The 18,687-nt window shown below is 49.0% G+C and overlaps 1 protein-coding gene across 1 annotated transcript in view; it reads left to right on the forward strand.

The window, feature by feature from the left end:
- Positions 1 to 10,621: 10,621 nt before the first annotated feature.
- Positions 10,622 to 18,687, forward strand: part of FAT2 (FAT atypical cadherin 2) — an 81,745-nt gene continuing 73,679 nt past the window's right edge. Inside the window, exon 1 of the mRNA XM_074960267.1 lies at positions 10,622 to 10,830. The gene's annotated coding sequence lies outside the window, so the exon portion shown is untranslated. The remainder of the gene's footprint in view (positions 10,831 to 18,687) is intronic.

The following is an 18,687-nucleotide window of genomic DNA, read 5'->3' on the forward strand; positions in this document are numbered from 1 at the left end:
AGCTGGAAGGGTCTTTTCACCTTCCTCTGGAGTATTCAGGTGAGACCATCACTAGGACCAGGTGGGCATATTGCTTGTGACCATTTCCCTGAGACTCAGGGAGCTGGTGATCCCTTGCCCTTCCCACTCCTTTCTCCTGCGCGCCGAGGGAACGCCCGCCAGAAACCGCAGCAAGAGAACACTCTGTTTTCAGTGACAATGACAGGAGCCAAAGATGACATAAGTGTTCCGGCAATGGATGGAAACCGATTGGCTGAAGGTGAGGTAATGGCTTATGAAGGAAGACTGATGATGGAGAAACATGCTGACTAGCCAACCCGTCCCACAGTGATGTCCACAGTCAGGCTGCGTCCTACCTGCTCCCACCTGGGAGAACGGTGGTCGGGGTCCATCGTCCTGACACATCTTTGCTTTGAATGGAGGATGAAAATGAGACTGTAATGCACCCAGATGCCCAGTGCCGGCAGGTCTGCTGTGTGTTTGATTGCATTCCCCACAGAGTCCCGCCTTCTCCTGGGCTAAATTGTGGCATCTCTCTTTCTCTCATCAGGGTCCCATCTGTTTGCAGGAGTGATGACATCCCCCTCAGCATGCTGACATCCCAACCTGCACTAAACCTTCTGTTTCTCTGAGTTCCTGAAGCCGTCGTGGTGCCAGATGGCTTTGTCTGAAGATGACTTCATCTCCTTGAAAAGCACAGCATTCCCTTCTGCAGTGCATTGTGGTACCTACGAAGAATCGTGGGTTGGATTTAAACTCCTTGCTCATTACACCATCCACAAAGTCTATGACCTGGCAAGGCAGAAGCTGAGCTTAGGAAACATGGTCTAGCGGTTAGGACATTGGACTGGGGCTAAAAACTGGGGTTTATTCCCAGCTCTGCCAGTGACCTGCCATGTGATCTTAGACAAGTCATTTCCCCTGCCTCGTCTATTTAGGCTGTAAACTCTCTGGAGCAGGAGCTGTTGCTCGTTATGTGTTTGTATAGCACCTACCACAGTGGGTCCCGATCTCAGCTGGGCCCTCTTGATGCTTCTGCAATATAAATAATAAAAATAAGAGAAGAGAAGATCAATGCACTGAGTTTAGTACCAGGGACCAAATTTATCTCAGTGGAACCAGGCTTGGCCAGGGGCAAATTTGGGAGAGTCTGGTTTGCCTCCCATCTATTTCCTCTCCCAAATCATTATTATTCACTTGTATATACTTACCTCGTACCCAACACCTGAGCAGATGTTCCCCAAATTAACCATCTGCTTCCAGAAATCAATTAGCACTAATCAAACTCGTCCCCAACCACTAATGAGATGATTCCTGCTGGATCCCAGCCTACGGTAAGAATGAACAAAGGCGCTTAAATGAACAAAGGAGTCTTGCTCTGCATCCTAAGGCATCCCCAAACCTGACGTGGGTTGAGGGAAAATTGCAGGAGATGAATCTCAGAGCATGCCCCCCAGACTGGGCCCTATGAACAATTTAGAGGTCACCTTTATAGGGGAAAAAATGTGTCCGTGCCCACTTTTGCTCTTCGTAATGAATAAGGAGGCACCACAAGTTATCATTTTCTGCTAGTCTTTTATATTAGGAATTTAAGTCTTATCTGCCCCACTTTTCCTGGAAGACTCTATGGAGCACAGGGGAACCAGTAGGTTTATGGTTTCAGAGACACCCATACAACTGAAACCTGATCAATTGAGAAGGAAACTAAGAGTCAGGGAGCCTCTGCTTTTTGTTTGTCTTTGCACTCAGCACTTAGCAGGGTCAGGCCCATGGACAGTGAAACCTCTCTGCCTACAATATATGGGGAGAAGTTTCCATCAGAGCCTACTCCCCAAAGCCCAGGGGCAGGAGCTCCACAAGGAGTGATAGATACTAAGTTCAACCCAGGGCTACTCTAGCTGCACCTCAGGAGGTAAGCGACAGTTTTAGCCTTGGGATGTGAGCAGGAAGTAATGTTATCCTGACTTGAAGCTGTAGAAAAGGGAGGATACATGAGCGACAGAAGCTCTGTTTTTGGAAAACAACCCCCCCCCCCCCGTTCCCCTCCTTCTCCGGCTCCCCCAAAGCTAATCTGTTCCTATTGTTTCACTCAGGCAATGCCCCCTGCCCTGCATGTTCCTGCAGGTTCACACACTGCCTTACGTACAGAGCAGGAAAGTACCCCAGAGGCTGAGGCTGGTAGGCCAATCCGGTAGAAATTATGTACAGCAACAAAGAAAACAAGTTGTCTGTCCCTGAGAGGTAAAGATCTCCCTGTCTGGTTGGTCTCAGCCTGTCTCTGTTCTCCCTAAATGCTTATCAGACAACTGACTGCACCTCCACATGGGTTGTACTATCACAGAAGACATATCCCGTGGGTTTCAGGTCTAGCCGACAGATCAGCCTTGCTGAAGTAAGACACCTTTAAAAAACAAGAGGACACAGTACTGCTCCACAACTGATCCGTTACAGGCAGATCATGGGTTAAGAAACCAGTTCTTACTTACAGAGACAGGCCAAGATTGTAAAACAGTCAGACTCTGAAGTTTTCATTTAAGCAGCTAAATAAGTGGCCTGATTTTTAAAAGTGCCGAGCCCCTCCACGAGGACATCGGCCTCTAGCTGTAGGTGCACCCAGTTTCGAAAAACTCAGCCACACTGACGACAGTCATGAGATATTGGAAATGCCCACAATGCGCTACGTGCTTTCTGAACATCAATGAAAGGACCCTCTCGGCCATGACCTGGATTCTCATGGGTGTCCTACCAGCACTGAATGAGAAATGCACCCATCTGGAGGAGGATAGGAGTTACAACCCTCAATGAAAGACGTGTGGACAGCAGCAGGGTCCCTATAGCAGTCAGTGCAGTGGGGGTACTGGTGATTTCCAAAGCCCTGTTGGAACACTCTGTTGCTCTTTAAAAATGCTTTGCAGGAATCAAACTTGCAAGACTGTATCCTGAATGTATCAAATGGAAACCCTGGAGAGGAGCCAGGAAAGGCAATAGCTACCAGTAATTAAATCTTCTAATTGTCAGAGAAGTGACAAAACCTAGGACATTCTCCATGCGCTGCGAAAGGCTCCATTGGGTCCAAGGTTGGGTTTGCATCACGGGATTTGGATGGGGGTGAGGGAAATGTCGGCACCAGCTAAAGATGGTCAGTTTTGGTTTGTTTGTTTTATCAGCTTAAAAAAGTCAGAGGGCAAGTGTGGGTTGGATAGCCCCTGTCAGAATCAGACAGGATGGGCAGACTCTGTTTAATCTTCACACACACAGCCCTGCTAATGCCCTTTGCTTGCAGTCACTGGTAACTTTGCAACCTGCATGTTTCTGCAGAGAAAGGAAGACAGAACTATGGGTTCATTTATCTAACCAGAGCCAATGGGTCTCACTTTGATTCAGTACTGGTCTGGATGTAGCCAGGGAGAGGAGAAGGTAGAGCCAGATAATTGCAACAGGTACCATACTCCCACCTGCCACAAAAGGTCAGTGTAACAACCAGAACTCACTAAAGCCTTTGATTCTCTATACAGAATTTCTCCTTCTCTCCAACAACTCCTGTCCCTGCCTTGAGGACTGGGATATCAACGCAGGGAGTCACTAAGGACTGGGGTCCCCCTTACCCCAAGGGCAGTCTCCAGTCCAAACCATCCATATCTTTGAATCTTGGTTGCCTTTTCATTAGGAATTTCTCTGAGCTAGTCCCCTCATCCTTGTCTGGTGGATACAAGTGTTACTGTCTCTGTTCCCTTTTCACTTGGAGAGAGGAGAGGAGTGGCTGACACTGGTGTTTGCACTGACATTCTTTGCCTGTGTTGGCTAAGTCAGACAAGGCCCCATCAGTAGATGTGAAGCTCAGGCCTGGTCTACAGTACAGGATTATGTCGAATTTAGCCCCGTTAGGTCGAATTAAAACGAAATCCGTCCATACAACCAACCCGATTTTGTCGACTTAAAGGGCTCTTCAAACCGGTTTCTGTACTCCACCTCGGCAAGAGGAGTAGTGCTAAAATCGACATCACTGTTCCGGATTTGAGGTACTGTGGACGCAATTTGCCGGTATTGGCCTCTGGGAGCTATCCCAGAATGCTCCATTGTGACTGCTCTGGACAACACTTTCGACTTAGATGCACTAGCCAGGTAGTCAGGAAAAGCCCCAGGAGCTTGTTGAATTTCATTTCCTGTTTGGCCAGTGTGGCGAGCTCATCAGCATGGACGGAACGGAAGGTACTGGATCTGATTGCTGTATGGGGAGAAGAATCCATGCAGGCAGAACTCCGTTCCAAAAGACGAAATGCCAATATATACGCCAAAATCTCCAAAGGCATGGATGGAACTCTGGGCTGGGCTAAGCGGGGCCGCCGGCCGGGACTCCAGCTGGCAGGAGCCGGCGGCCAGAACCCCAGACCGGCAGCAGGCTGAGCCTCTGAGCCCGCTGCCGGTCTGGGGTTCCAGCCGCCGGCCCCGCTCAGCCCGCTGCCGGCCTGCATTAAATGTGCCGCAGGTTGCCGACCCATGCGTTAAATGAGCGCAATGAGAGGAGGCAGGAGCGCGATGAGAGGAGGCAGGATGGAAAGCTGAGGCTAATGGGGGAGCAAACTGACATGCTGAGGGGTCTGGGGGAGCTGCAGGAAAGGCAGCAGGAGCACAGACCGCTGCTGCAGCCCCTGTATAACCGCCTGCCCTCCTCCCCAAGTTCCACATCCTCCTCACCCAGACGCCCAAGAACGCAGGGGGGAGGCTCTGGGCACCCAGCCACTCCACCCCAGAGGATTGCCCAAGCAACAGAAGGCTGGCATTCAATAAGTTTTGAACTGTAGTGTGGCCTTGTCCTTCCCTCCTCCCCTCATCCACCACCCCACCCGGTGCTTCCCTCCTCCCCCACCCCTCCCAGGCTACCTTGCGAGTTTCCTCCCTATTTGTGTGATGAATTAATAAAGAATGCATGATTTTGAAACAACAATGACTTTATTGCCTCTGAAAGCGGTGATCGAAGGGGGGAGGGCAGTTGGCTTACAGGGAAGTAGAGTCAACCAAGGGGGCGGGTTTTCATCAAGGAGAAACAAACAGAACTGTCACACTGTTGCCTGGCCAGTCATGAAACTGGTTTTCAAAGCTTCTCTGATGCGCAGCGCACCCAGCTGTGCTCTTCTAACCGCCCTGGTGTCTGGCTGTGCGTAATCGGCCGCTGGGCGATTTGCCTCAACCTCCCACCCCACCTTAAACGTCTCCCCCTTACTCTCATAGACACTGTGGAGCACACAGCAAGCAGCAATAACAATGGGAATATTGGTTTCGCTGACTTTTCCTTTCACTTTTTAACCACGTCCTTGTATGATTCTTACAGAGAGTAAGAGATGGGGAAAAGGGAAGTTAAGAAAGTGGGGGAAGGGGACAAAGGGGAAAAAGGAGTGGGAAAACACCTGCAGCTTCTTGTATAGCACTAGGGGCTCAGAGTGAAAATTTCCCAGGAGTGGAGGGCTCTCAACCTGCCCCTGCTGAATCCTTGGTCTAGGACTTGCTATAACAATATCCAGCTCTCTGAGACCTAGTCAGGAAAGACAACTCTTTCTGCAGCCCCTGAGATTGGAGATTGGGATTCCTGCAGGCTTTAGAACCTGCTCTGCTCTCCTCTGATCACTGCTACACCATCCCCAGCTTCTCTGAAAAACTTTTTCACCAAGAGGGTGGTGAAACACTGGAATGTGTTACCTAGGGAGGTGGTAGAATCTCCTTCCTTAGAAGTTTTTAAGGTCAGGCTTGACAAAGCCCTGGCTGGGATGATTTAGTTGGGGTTGGTCCTGCTTTGAGCAGGGGGTTGGACTAGATGACCTCCTGAGGTCCCTTCCAACCCTGATATTCTATGATTCTATGATTCTATGATTTTCATATTGAACAGCTGCTGGGTCCGTGCTTCGAGAGAAGCCTGTGTCCATGTCCTCATCACTATTGTGCTCACGCTATCCTCGCCTCCTCGCCTGCTTTTGCAGGTTCTGCACGTACTGCAGGATAATGCGTGAGGTGTTTACAATGCTCACAACTGCAGCGGTGATCTGAGCAGGCTCCATGCTTGCCGTGCTAGGGCGTCTGCTCGGGCAATCCAGGAAAAAGGGCGCGAAATGATTGTCTGCCGTTGCTTTCATGGAGGGAGCGAGGGGCGACTGACGACATGTACCCAGAACCACCCGCAACAATGTTTTTGCCCCATCAGGCATTGGGAGCTCAACCCAGAATTCCAATGGGCAGCGGAGACTGCGGGAACTGTGGGATAGCTACCCACAGTGCACCGCTCCGAAAGTCGACACTAGCCACGGTACTGTGGACGCACTCCGCCGACTTAATGCGCTTAGTGGGGACACACACAATCGGCTGTACAAAATCACTTCCTAAAAATCGACTTCGATAAAATCCACCTAATTTCGTAGCAGGGGAGATAAGACAGGCTACTCTTTGAAACCTGAGACTAAACCCACCAGCTGCCCAACTGGGAGCACATGGCACTAGCAACTTGCTCTGTCTGGGAGCCACTGTTTAAGAGTGAGCGGGGGATTCTTGCTCCCTGATCTAGTGGAAACTGGCTGGGTGTCTCCGTGACTTTTTTGCTTGCCGTCAAGGAAGTCTGGGTGTGCATGTGTGTTTGTGTGAGCATGTGTTTGTATGTGAGAGCACTTGGTGCCAACCTGCGTTTGCCCATGTTGCAGCATGGGAACCTCATTCGTGGGACTATTATGCCCAGCGCTTGCTGAAATGGTATTTTAACACAGAAACCTGGCAAAGAAAAAGGACTGAAATAGGGAGACTGACAATCTAGGGTAGCAAATATACTACACAGGTGTTAGAGTTGGGGGTGGGGGTGTCTCGCAGATGGCGCTGTATTGTCCAGAATGGTGTTTCCAGCTGTTCTGGCTGAGAGCATATGATTTGCTATACTAGATCAGACCATTTACCCATCAGCTCTAGTATCCTGTCTCTGCAGTGGCCTGTCTTGATGCTTCAAAGGACGGTGAAATAAAACAATGCACCTGGCCAATTGTGCAAGGCTTTAAATGTGGGAAAATTACTTTCCAACTCTTGTGGCAATCAGCTGATGCCCTGAGGCCAGAGATTTGATTGTTTGTACCTTAGCCCGTCGAAATACAATGTCAGTATTGTTCATAAAGTGAGCTAACCTCTTTGAAATCTAGGCACCAACCCCTGATTCTCTCACCTTATGTGGCTGTGAGGGTCACAGCTGTGTGAAGTAACCTGGCCTTCCATTTGTTTTTAGTATACCTACCCTTATTGTTATTGCGTGAACCCTTGTTTTCTTCTTATGAGACATCCCAGAAATGAGGGGCTGATTGCTTTTTTACTACACCCTTCATTAATCCTAAATACCTCATTTAAGTCCCCTCTAAATAATCGTATTGTCTGTATATGTAAACCCTGTCATGTTTGTAACCCTTCTTGGGACTTATTCAGTCCAGGGCATGATCAACTTGAAATCCAAGTCAGTTTCAAAAACTGAGCCAGATAAGTAAGTTGCAGGCCTCACACCATCCTCCGTCATTTTTTGTGGCTCTCCACTCACATTTTCCTATTCCCATGGTTCTGTGAGAACCTCCCACACAAACAGCAAAGGTTAAGGTCCTGGTCTGGAACTCTTGAGTTCAATTCTCAGCTTTGATGCTCTCCTGTTGTGACCTTGGGCACAATACTTAATCTCACCATGACTCAGGATCCCATGGGGATAATAATACATACTTCCCTGCCTCACCGGGGTGTTGTGAGGATAAACCTATAACTACTTGGGAGGTGCTCAGACATGGCAGTGCTGGGGGCTATATGAGCAGACAGAGAGAATTAAAGGTTGGGATCTCCATGGAGGGACCCTTATGGCTCTGTGGAGTCTCATCGACTTCCTTGGGACTCTGTGTGTGGATAAGAGTCTCCGCTTGTAGGATAGACCCTTATCTGATTATACGGGGGAAACAGTGAAACTGGCTATACACAAATGTACCGCCAACCGCATGTGTTCGGAAATCATGAGTCATGCCCCCGAAATCATGAGACTGTCTTAAAAATCGAGGGATTAAAAAAAATTACGTTGATGTTCTTTTTATTTGCCTCCTGGCGTTGGCTCATTTTCAAGCTTTTCTCCACATCCATGAAGGCCAGAAGTTTCCTTTTTGTTTTAAATGAAAGCTCAGCTTCTCAGGTAATACCCGGATTCCAGCAGCCGAAGCTTTAAGAAAAACACCAAGTATCATGGGATTCGGATAAAATCACAAGAGCTGGCAACGAGGATGGGGTTTTCAAAAGCCCTTACTTAGCACTGGCCGAGTTGTGCCCCCGCTGAAGTCCCTGAGAGCTTTATGACGGACTTCAGGGAGAGCAGAAGACTCCAGTACTGATTGAGGGCCTTGAAAAATCCCATCCAAAGTGCTGATAAAAGAGAGACCTATTTTCTCTCTTACCTCATTAGTCTGTAGGGCTGTTTGTGCAGAAAAAAGAAGGGAAAATATCTTCAGACCGGTTTAGACCTCCGCTGCTGGAATGCTGTTTGTGCTCAGCGGTACGTGCAGCTAAGCCGCGATCAGCATTGTTTGAGCTGCATCTGCCACCACCTTAGAGCTGGTCAGAAAGCGGTGATGACTTTTCACAACATTTTGAAATTGTTCACAGGCTGCAGACTAGGCGAAAGAGGTTTTTTTCACCCGTTCAGAATTGTTATCAACATTTGCTGGTTTTCATGGGCCAAATTTCAGGGCTTTCCCTACAGCTGGTCAGAAAATGGGTTTGTTTTTCTGCGGAAAATGTAGATGTTTCATTAAAAAAAAAAAAATCCAAAAAACCAGAAAGGGTTTGGTCAACCCCGGAACAGTGTTCAGGTGCTTGATGAAAAGGAAATTTTCCGAGGAAAGGAGGCGCCGTCAGTGAAGATTTTGTTGAAAACCGAGGTTTCCACTGAAAACCAGCTTCAAGCGAAAATGTTCATCAAGTCCGTAGTTCCCCCCCTTTTCCGTTTTCCCTGTAAAAGTGACTGAAAAGGGGAATGAAAGGGGGGGGAAAGAGGGAGGAAGTGGAATCCAAACATCAACAAAAATTCAGTTGTGGGTTCGTACAAATAATTGAAAATTTTAAAACAAAAATACTTTTTTCACCAAAAACCCTCCTTTTTTTTTAAACAGCCATTTTCCGACAACAACAAATTCACTGAAAACTGCCAGCCAGCTCTCCCTGGCATGTAGCATAGTCAAAAGCATAAGTCAGGCATGTGACTCTAGGTTAGGGGTGGGCAAACTTTTTAGCCCCAGGGCCACATTGGCGTTGCGAAACTGTATGGAAGGCCAGGTAGGGAAGGCTGTGCCTCCCCAAACAGCCTGGGCACCGCCCCCTATCCGCCCCCTCCCACTTCCCGCCCCCCTCAGAATCCCTGACCCATCCAACGATCCTTGTCCCCTGACCACCCCCTCCTGGGACTCCGGCCCCTAACCACCCCCCAGGACCTTACCCCCTATCCAACCCCCACTTCTCCCTGTCCCCTGACTGCCCTGACCCCTATCCACACCCCTGCCCCCAGACAGGCCCCCCTGGGACTCCCACGCCTATCCAAACCCCCCAGTTCCCTGTCCCCTGATTCCCCCCCCCAAACCTCCACCCCATCCAACTGCCCGCTGCTCCCTGTCCCTTAGGACTCCTTGCCCCTTATCCAACCCCCGCTTTACCATGCTGCTCAGAGCAGCAAAGCTCTGCCGCCTGGCCAGAGCCAGCCACGCTGCCGCTGTGCTGCCCGATAGGAGCAGCGAGCCAGAGCGCTGGTGTCGAGTCGCGCTGAGGCTCCGTGGGAGTGGGGAGAGCGCGGGAGGGGCCGGGGGCGAGCCTCCCCGGCTGGGAGCTCAGGGGCCAGGCAGGACGGTCCCGCGGGCCGGATGTGGCCCAAGGGCTGTAGTTTGCCCACCTCTGGGCTAAGATCTGCCCTTAGGTGCACCTGTGCAAGCCCCTGACATCTAGGGGGATGTCTGGGGGTAAACGAAAAGCCTTGGGAGCTAGAACGATGTAGCGTACTTTTTAGCCTCTGTACAGCAAAGACTCATCAGAAGTTCCAAAAGGCTGCCGTTTGTCTCACTGTTTCCTTGTACTCCTCTTCCACCTGTTGTATCCGCCTGTTGTTTCTTATCTTATACTTAGATTGTAAGCTCCTTGGGGCAGGGACTGTCTTTTTGTTCTGTGTTTGTACAGCACCCAGCATAATGGGGCTCTGGTTCATGCCCGGGCTCCTAGGGGCTACCACAATACAACCCATCAATAACAGTAACATCCCAGGAGGCTTTTCAGCCTTCAGCTCCTCCGTGATCAGAACAGGATTCTCCCCCCTTACCCCATCCCTGACCCCGGCACCTACCTGGCTCCTAGTCAAAAACAACCACTGGTCTTTTAAGCTGCAGTTCTGGATTTCATGGCAATGCTGGCTAATCTAACAGTAAAAATCTCTGCCATTATTTGGCTCTGAGGCTTGGGAGTCTGCCAAACTCTGACACTGACACACACACACACACACACACACACACACACGTGTTCCTTTCTCCAGAGTGAGAGCAATGCCTCTCCTCCTCCCCTAGTTGGTCAGGGAGGGCTGGAACGTCAGGGAAACGAGTTACACCTACTGCACCGTTCTTGCTAGCTGCTTTCAACCTGTGCTGCAGGGATTTCAGCCAGCAAAATCTCCCCTTGCCGGAACTTCTCTGAGCGTCTCCACAGCCACCATGGATCTCCTGCAGCTTGTGGGGTGCTGCACCCTGACTGAGGATTCGGCTGAAGGGGCAGCAAGACGATAAATTTCAGGAGAGGTCTCTCCTGCGGCAACAGGTAAGGGCACGCTGCTGCTCGCTGCTTTTGCAAACTCTAAATGACTCAGGGAGCCCTGTGCAGCGTGGTCTGGGGAAAGCCCAGGGAGGATGGACAGACCTAAGATCGTCAGAGGCGACTTCATGAAACGGTGCTTGTATGTGAGTAAAAAGATGTAACCTTCAATTTGAAACAAACAGCCCAAGCCTGAAGATTTATACTTTGAGCAAAAAAAAAAAAATCCCCAACGCAACCAACAGCCTTTTGTTATTCTTTCATTCTTTCCCTTGGTCTTGTCAGTCCTAGTACGAGGCATTGTGAACTGGGCCAGGGAAAGCTGGTGTACGTTTGTATTTGTTGCCCCGGGTTCGAGCAGGGTAATAGCCTTTTCAGTTCACTCCTGTAAACTTTACCAAGAGTTAGGGGCAGACTGTCACATCCAGTGAATGGACTCTGTACAGCACCTCAGACTGAACCCACCAGGGAATGCAAGCAAAACTGAAATGATGTTAACGATGCATTGTGTGCAGGCTGTATCTACACCGTGCTTTTCCTTATTATTTCCTTGTTCCACTACCACCAGGGCCAGCTCTGTTGCAGCGTGCACAGGACGAGCCCTAGTGTAGGCAAGACACTGGCATTTTTACTACCCCGATGGCTAACCGCGCTCAGAGTGAATCTAGACAGCAAGGTGGTGAAGACGCCAGGGTGCCTCGCACCTTGCCTACCCTGGCGCTCCCACCACTGTTGCAGGTAGGGCTGCAAAGGTGGGAAACTAAGGAAAAAGCTCAGCAGAAACAAGGCCTCAGTGTTTGCTCTGCATTCACGTAGGCGTGGGCATATATAATGTGTGTGTGTGTTTGTGTCAATGTATGTATGATTCTTTGGGCATTTATGGAGGCCTGACAGCAATCTACACCTAAATCCCTTCGTAAATGCAGATCAATGGACATGCAGCTGTTCTTCCCCCAGCACACATGTTGCACTGCAGAAAAGAGAAAAAGGGGCACTCATGCACTTGCAGCATGGAGATAATATATGAAAGCCCTTAGCAGCAGCAGGAATCAGGTAATTAACCTCCTGAGGGAATTAAAAGCAGACCAGGTGGAATGCAAGAATCCATAAGGACAAAGATCACCTCTCAAATGACATCTGTTGCTTGGGAGCGTTAGCAAAAACCTGGCTCGGTGGAGCTTTCTTCTAAAGAAAAGGCTATAACATTTACAAACGTTTGAAAAGCCTGACTTCTCCTGGCCACTGATAGATCCAGGGACCTTCCATGCTGCAGAGGGGAAGGTGTCCAGATGACTGGGCTCTCCAGATTGCTAGCTAGCGGAGGCAGGTCCCGCTGCGAGGCTGAGAATGAAAAGCAAACACTTTGTATCCCAGCTTTGAGGAAAGCTGGGCAGTATCAGCATTTAGTGATGCTGAAATCATTTGACTTCTTGTTGGGCTACCTTATCATCTCGTAATATCCAGCACTCTCTGGATTATCTGAAATAGTTCAAGGACATCAGACTTTGAGATAAATGAAGTTGGGGGTAATTGGGGGATTTATTGTGTGAGAGAACCAGTTTAGGATTTTGTTCTGTAGTTACAGTCTTGATCTATATACTGCCCTTGTTTGCATCACCTACACACGCACACAACCCCTTCTTATAATCCAGAACGTCTTTTTTAAAATGATCCCAACCTGCACTCTCTGCAGGGGCCATTCTTTGCCTAAGCGCTTGCCGCTTGCTCATATTTTTACTCTGAGTGAACTTTAAAGAGGAAGCTTTTGCAGAAGCTGCTCGGTCTCCTGGCCCTTTAAACAAATAAGCATCACTCTTATGGGGGGGAGGGGGGGAAGGAGTAACTAAATCACACCTGGAATAAAACATCTACTAGAAACCAATTCATTTTGCATTATGCTTGGTGGACAACAGCTCTTGGCTCCGGTGCAAGTCACACAGGATCATCATGCCAGCCCGTTGCAACCAAAATGGTATTTTTGTTGTGTGCATGTGTTTATTTGTGTGCACCCCTGTGCATATGTATATGTGTGTGTGTGTGTGTCTGTGCATATATCAGTGCACATTTGTACAACTCCACCAGTGCAAACACATAATAGGATTAAGAAGCATCAGACCTTTTTTGGAAAAGCCAGTGCCTCATTGTCCTGCTAGAAATCTGATTAGCTGAACAAGCAGTTTGTCCTCTCTGCTGCGGTTTTCCTTGGCAGGCGGGCAAGTTTGTTGCAACAAACTTTCCTTCCTGGTTCTTGGAAGAAAGAGCTGGGCGGTGTTTGAAGAGTGCAGAGCAGATTGTGGGGTATTTTTAGGAAGCAGAAAGGTTTGCAGCTAGGAAATATTATGGACTGATCATGCTTTTGATAGAAACTGAAAATAAATTCTTCAGCTAGAGACACTGTAGGTATAGTATAAAGAACAGGAGGACTTGTGGCACCTTGGAGACTAACAAATTTATTTGAGCATAAGCTTTCGTGAGCTACAGCTCACTTCACTGGATGCATTCATCCGATGAAGTGAGCTGTAGCTCACGAAAGCTTATGCTCAAATAAATTGGTTAGTCTCTAAGGTGCCACAAGTCCTCCTTTTCTTTTTGCCAATACAGACTAAGACGGCTGCTACTCTGAAACCTGTCATTATGTAGGTATAGTATGTATGTCACACTTAACAGGTAGGCAGAGATCGCATTATAGCTTTCGCTATCTAAGATACTTATATCTATTGCTAAGCAATAGGTAGATGTAGAGAGAGAGTGAATAGATACCTACTACTCCATATCGATCTACTCAGATAAATAGTGTAGGGAGATGGATACAATTTAGAAGCAGATCTTCAGTAGACAGTGTAGAGAGAAGTTCCGAGGACACACATTTTGCTATTGTAAATCCAGTTGATAAGATCTCATTAAGACAAAGTGTGACTGTGACAAGCAGCCCACTGTGACTATCTGCAAACATGCTAGCTTGCCATCCCCACCACATTTGTCACCGATCACACACTGTCACATACCCAGATGGTGAGCTCTCTGGGTCAGGGACTGTCTGTGTTGCTTGTACAGCATCTAGAAATAATTAGTGAGAACGATAGTTTTACGGCACTGCTTGGGGAGACGATCTCCCTGCATTTACTAACGGCATGCAGGACTGGTATTTTTATAGGCTATCTGGGCAGCTAGTCCATTGACTGAAACATCTGCCCCTGTGGAATTTGACAGCACACATCTCTGTAGAACAGCTCCCCAGTGATCGGCCTGTGGATCTTTTGCAGCACGCAGCTGAATTTGTTGACTCATCCCCATTACCCTACTTTACACACACACTCTGAATGCAAGGAAGCGTCTGGAAGAACCAGTGCAGAGGAGCCAAAGCTGCTGTAAACCGAGCAGAAAATTGGCTTGATGGGGCCCATGTGCCCTGGGACCAGAACTAACAACCAGCAGGTGAATTGGGTTGCTGACGAAGAAAGTCGGCAACGGAGATGGGTCATATAAATGATATCAGTCAAATGATATCCCTGGGAGAGAATCAGAATTCTCTTGGGAGTCTGGTTGGGGAAGAGAGGCTAGGAAGGACGCGTAAGTGCTAGCAGTATGCCTGCACAGCAATCGGGAGGTGCAAATACAGCGCATACGACGCTAGCTACCTAAGCTCGCTGGGATCAAGTTAGCAGTGTAGCTGTGGCAGCCTGGGCTAGCCCCCCTCGTGCATGCTGGGGGTCCCTGGAGGGACTGCACTCCCATCGCTCTCCATGCCACCCCTGCTCTGGCTGCCACGACTAACCTGCTACCCTGCATGGTCAAAGCTAGCTCAGGTATGTCCACACACACTGCATTCACACCTCCCAACTGCAGTGCAGACAGACATACCCGGGGTTACAGATCCCTTTTCTGGGGCCAGTCCTGCAGGCGGATGGCAGCTCTGGGCATAGAGGGTTGGCAGGAGTGACTCCCAAAAGATTCTGGACAAGTGGCTTTTAAATAAAAATAAATATGAAATAACGTGTTAGCAGCCGGAGCACAGAGAGACAATGATTGATACACAAGGAGTTCTCTCCCGGCCTGAGACTTGCAGGGGCTCACTAGCGCCTCCTACAGCTTTGTATTGGCTTGGTTTGAATTTGTGGCACTTTGTGGCTGAGGTGCAGGCAGGCCCTAGTAAATTGCCAGGGGCAGGCAGCCCCTCTTCCCCGCCGTGTCGTCCAGCTTAAGGGAAGGAGCCACTGGACGCAGGCGTCAAAAAGAGTTTGGGGGCAACAAATGATAAAACAGGAACGGGAGTGAGGTCAGAGGGTCAAAAGCAGGGATCCAGAGCGGGACACCGAGCAGAGAACCCCGGACAGTGCTCACTGCTCCTCGAAGGCATCCAGGGAGCCAGTGGATGTGGCCCAAAGGAACGTGCCCAGAGACATGACCCAAGGGAGGATCAAAAGCAGGCCCCACATTCGCAGAGCACCTCCCTGTTCAGCTTCCTTCTCCTGGTGTGGTGGACGGCTACCTTGGAGGAGGTTGACGAGAAGGTCTCGTGACTTTGTGGGGCCACAGATGGCGTGTGCAAGGAGCGGGAGGTACAGGGGAGAAGTGGAGCCAGAACCTGAGGAGAAGGTTCGGTAGGAGCCAGAAAAGGGGCTGCAACCTGGTGCACTCAAGGCAGGTGTGCGCCAGGGCCTCCCTCACACCACAGAAGGGGCAAGTGTTGGGGAGGGGGATGAAAAGTGCAGGAAGTATTTGCAGGAGCAGAGCGGCTGTTGTGGACGAGTTCGTCCTGCACGTCAGAAATGGAGAATCCTGAAAATCAGACTTTTCCAGCCCTTGCCAAAACTAGGAGTACCATCAACGTCCCAGCGCAATGGGATTCCCATCCTGTCCTGTTACAGGCTATTCCACAGCCAAACCTCTCTCACTCCCACGGAGTGTTCCCTAATATTCAGCCTACCGGTCGCCTTTCTGAATTTCTTCCTGTGTCTCCTAAGTATACCCGTGTGCACTGTACTCAATAACTCCTCCCCATGCTTGGTATTTACATGCTGCACATATGAATAGGTTCCCATGTCTAGGGGCAGTCATCATTTGGCTGCGCTAACCACAGTGACTCCCTCCATATTCCTTAGCCATTTACATTGCCCATCTCCAAAACCACATTCCAAGTTCTCTACCTTTTGGGCAATGAAGTGCCCATGACTGACCCCAATACTCCAGGTGCGGTCCCACGGGAGCCATAAAGAGCCACCCTGCTCCCTGCCGGAATAAAGCTATTACTCACCTCCCTCTGTGAACTTGCTTTCCAGGCATGCTCTGTCTCAAGCTCTCATGGCTGCTGTCCTCAGCATCACCCATTCGAGGTTGCACCTCGCAGGTACCTCCCAGGCTCCACCGTGGTATCTAACTGCTGGAATAGGAAGGATCACTGGCTCTGGAACCCAGTAGAACAGGGGATAGGTTGCAAAAGCTGCAGATTGCAGACTATGATCAGTGAGGAGGAGGAGCTGGGAGATGAAGGAAATCAGGCCTCTAGGAGGGAGAGAGAGCAAGGGGGAAGGGGTTTAGACTAACACACCTGCCCACCGACTTATGTGGCACAGACTCAGAGTGCATTGTTGCATTCACACTGCTAACCACCCACTCAAAACCAGATGGCATTCCTGGGAGTAACACCAAGCAGCGCAGCTGCTGATGCTGGCCAGTGCTCAGTAGCCCAGCCGCGGAGTCTCTACTGCATGGGGAGGCTCCCACCCTCCTTGCCCTGTGTGATGAAATGATTGATGTCAAGACTGGCTGGCTAGACCTAGGCTGGTTGCTCTGTGGGGTTTGCGTCATTCCGTCTTGCTGGCTGGGCTGGAAGAAGCTGGAAAGGCTGCAGAGGGGCCAGGTCACTTAATTGCTTGATGCCTCCATTTCCCTGTCTGTGAAATGGGGGCAGTGATGTTCACCTTCCTCCAAGGGGTGTTGTGAGACTTCATCAGATATCATTTATAAAGTGCTCTGAAGGCCTCATGAGAATGGAACCAGATCAGTGCCAAGCAGCATTAACCAGTATTCACCTGGGCTGTTGTTGCTGAGGTTCACTGACCCACCCAGCGATACTCCAAACTCAAGCCTCCTGACCTTCTCCTATGGATAGCAGACCAGCTCACAGAGGGGGTATAAGAACAGTGACATCTCTGCAGGCAATCATCTTCTCTCTACTCCAGGCATTTATACAGGACTCACTGCCACGGCAGTGCCCTGTAGCTGGTGGTCTTATCGGTCTCTTTCCTTAGCTGGACTCCTTCAGGACCATGCGCTCTTACAAACAGCATTAGATCAAACTGTCCCGGTGCTGATGGCATGCTGGTACTAGAAAGCCTCCTGAGTGGTGCATGTGTTATTCACAGATAAAGGAGACAAGTAGCTTATGTTTGATGCAACAGAGAAAGGGGAGCCACTAGCAGGTTGCAAACAGCGGGGTGACATAGTCAAAGTGATCAGCTAAGAAAGTTATCTTTGCAGCAGCAATTTGAATGGACATGAGTGGGGTGAGATTGCATTTGTTAAGGCTAGAGGATGTAGTAGTGATAGACACAAATTCTGAGAGTTTTAGCGGTGTGGACGGATCAGAAAGGCCATATCTTAGAGCTCTTATGCAGGAAGAATCAGCAAGTTTTAGACACAACCTGGATGTGAGGATCTAACCAAGGGTGTGCTGTCACCCCAACAAATTCTAATAGGACTGAGGAAGGCCCTCTGGAGAATAAGAAGGCCGTTGCTTAAATTAAATACCTCCCTAGCGGGGAGTCATTCATCCACCTGCAGGATGTTCAGCCTAGCTGGAACAATTATTTAATGGGTCATTCCAAGCCAGGGCATACCTCGGTCATAAAATGCCCATGCACCGGGTTTTAAATGACCAGCCATGCTGTTCCTGGATGCTTAGCAATCAGGAAATGATTTTCAGTGCTCTGGCCAAGCTGTTTGAAACACACTGCTCGTCATTGAAAGGCTGTAGAGGGTAGCGGCATTGCTGCGTTGTTGTGAAATCAGCTATGCTATTTCTTTAACGGGATACTATCCAGTCAAATCTGCCCCCAAACAAGCTTTCACTTCACATACAGCATTGCCAACCCCAAATGTTCAAAAATCATGAGTCAGCTCCCCGCCCCCCATCACAAGATTGGCTTAAAAATCGTGAGATTTTAAAAATAATAAAACAGGGGTTCTTTTTATTTGTCGTCTGGTGGTGGTGTGCTTAGGGTTCGCATTTTCAAGTTTTACTTCACAACTCTGAGGGCTAGAAACTTTCTTTTCTTTTCAAAATGAAAACAGAGATTCTCAGGTCAGCACGTGAATCCAGGAGCTGGTGCTTTAAGAAAAGCCCCAAATGTCAGGAGACTACAGTCACGATAAGGTGGTGCGAGTTGGCAACACTGACACCTAAGCCGAATGGAAATGGTTCCCTCACATTGTTTTTATTTTTTAAAGTCCAGTGGAACCCTTTTATTGAGCAGCCACAACATGGCTCTTTCGTCCTGGTAACTCCGACATTGCAGGGTTATGCTTGTGCATGAGCACACAGCAGTGAAACTGACTAGAAACCATCTCCATACAAGATAAAACTGACCTGCCTTTTTAACACGGACCAAGCAGAGAAAATGGCAAATTGTAAACAAACGGCATGAACTGTGAAAAGCAAATAAGATTTTTTTCAAGAGGGTTCAGTGTTCATCCAAGGTGTTATTAGCGACATGGATAAATGTCCTCTTTAAAAATATATATACTTTTTAATCCTACATTTTCTATACTGAACAACGTTAATTATTTTCTGATTGATTTAATTTTGCAATGTTTGGCCCTAAATGAATTTCTCATGCTGTGTCCCTCCTGTTCAGGTACACA

The sequence above is a fragment of the Natator depressus genome, chromosome 8 (assembly GCF_965152275.1).
Source record: "Natator depressus isolate rNatDep1 chromosome 8, rNatDep2.hap1, whole genome shotgun sequence".
Taxonomy (NCBI): domain Eukaryota; kingdom Metazoa; phylum Chordata; order Testudines; family Cheloniidae; genus Natator; species Natator depressus.